This window comes from Myxine glutinosa, chromosome 3 (genome assembly GCF_964187855.1).
Source record: "Myxine glutinosa chromosome 3, kmMyxGlut1.1, whole genome shotgun sequence".
Classification (NCBI taxonomy): Eukaryota; Metazoa; Chordata; class Myxini; order Myxiniformes; family Myxinidae; genus Myxine; species Myxine glutinosa.
In genome coordinates this window covers 85,813,239-85,814,764 of record NC_136263.1, presented here as the reverse complement: position 1 = coordinate 85,814,764, position 1,526 = coordinate 85,813,239, and positions in this window count along the sequence as shown.

Genomic DNA, 1,526 nt, shown 5'->3' with positions numbered 1-1,526 from the left:
ATCTTGGATTTAAGGAAAGAAATTGAAAATCTATATCTTCAGAACCGATCCAAATCAAAATTTACAGATATGATCGACTACCCATGAGGAAAATTTTTTGAGAAGGATGACGTCAATAGTCACGTGGTATGGTGGCCATTTGCCTGGAAGCCTATCATCACGGCTCGCAGTTCTCGTTTAATTTGATCTCGATCATAATTTAATTTAACCTCTTAATTCAATGTCGTCGTTGTTTTGTATACAGCCAATGGCTGCTGGTTGCATCATTTTCGGAAAGCACTGCTGTTCCGCTCATGCAGTAAGCTGGTACTCATTTTGCGAACCTCAGAAGGATGACAGGCTGTTGACAGGCTGATTTGATTGATAGTCAGATTCACTATGTCAATAAATTATATTTCGTTCAAAATCATGGTAGATTAGCAAACCTATACATTTTTGGAAAGGTTATAGCATAAGGAAACTAAAAATCAATGTTTACATTTGGAGAGATACCTGTATGGCGGCCATTTTGGATTTTCAAAATGGCCACTGTAAAATACATATTTTGTTCTATTTCTGCCTCTAATTACCCTAAAAACTTTTAAAAATATACTAAACCTATATTTTCAGGGTCAAGGAATCCAATAAAAGTATCAAATTAGTGCTATGGGGAATGGTAAGACACGAATCAAAGGTTTTGTATTGCAAAATACTGTCTTTATATTCGCGATAAGTTGCATAATCAAATACATGTTATCATTTTGTACAGGCAGTTAATAACATCAAAATGTGTCACAATAATTCATATCACCAAACATACACAGGCAGTCAGCAAAATCATATATACACATGCAGTCATTATAACTTCACATCTACACAGGCAGTCAATGACAAAATATACACAGGCAGTCAATGGCGTCAAACATACACGATTACAGAATATGCCATTTAGAGTTCGTCATCACTGTCCTGTGTGTCGTATCCGACAATATAGTCCGCATCGTTTTCACAGTCCGTCCCACACAAGCAAAGGTCGGTCAAATTGATTGGCAAATCGAATTGGTCGAATGGTCGATCGAATCGAATTCGATGAATCGAATCGAATCGAATCGATCGAATGGTCGATCGAAACGATTGGTCGAATGGTCGAATTGGTCGAATGGAATTGGTCGATTGGTCGAATCGAATTGGTCGGAATTGGCAAATGTAAACATTGATTTTCAGATTTTCCATGTAATAACGTTTCCAAAAATGTATAGGTTTGCTAATGTACCATGATTTTGAACGAAAAAACATCGTGAACCTGACTATGAGACCCTTTCGAAATTTACATCCTTTGGACCCCTGTAGATGCTTTTTAGACCCGTTTAGACCTGTTCGACCCTTGAGACCCATTAGATTAGACCCTAACTACTTTGGGAATGTCCCCTATATGGCACTTTTCCATTGCACAGAACGGTACAGTACGGCACTATACAGTACGGTTCGGCACGGTAATCCCTGTGCCATTTTTCCATTTAACAACAGAACCATGAAAACAGGCGGAG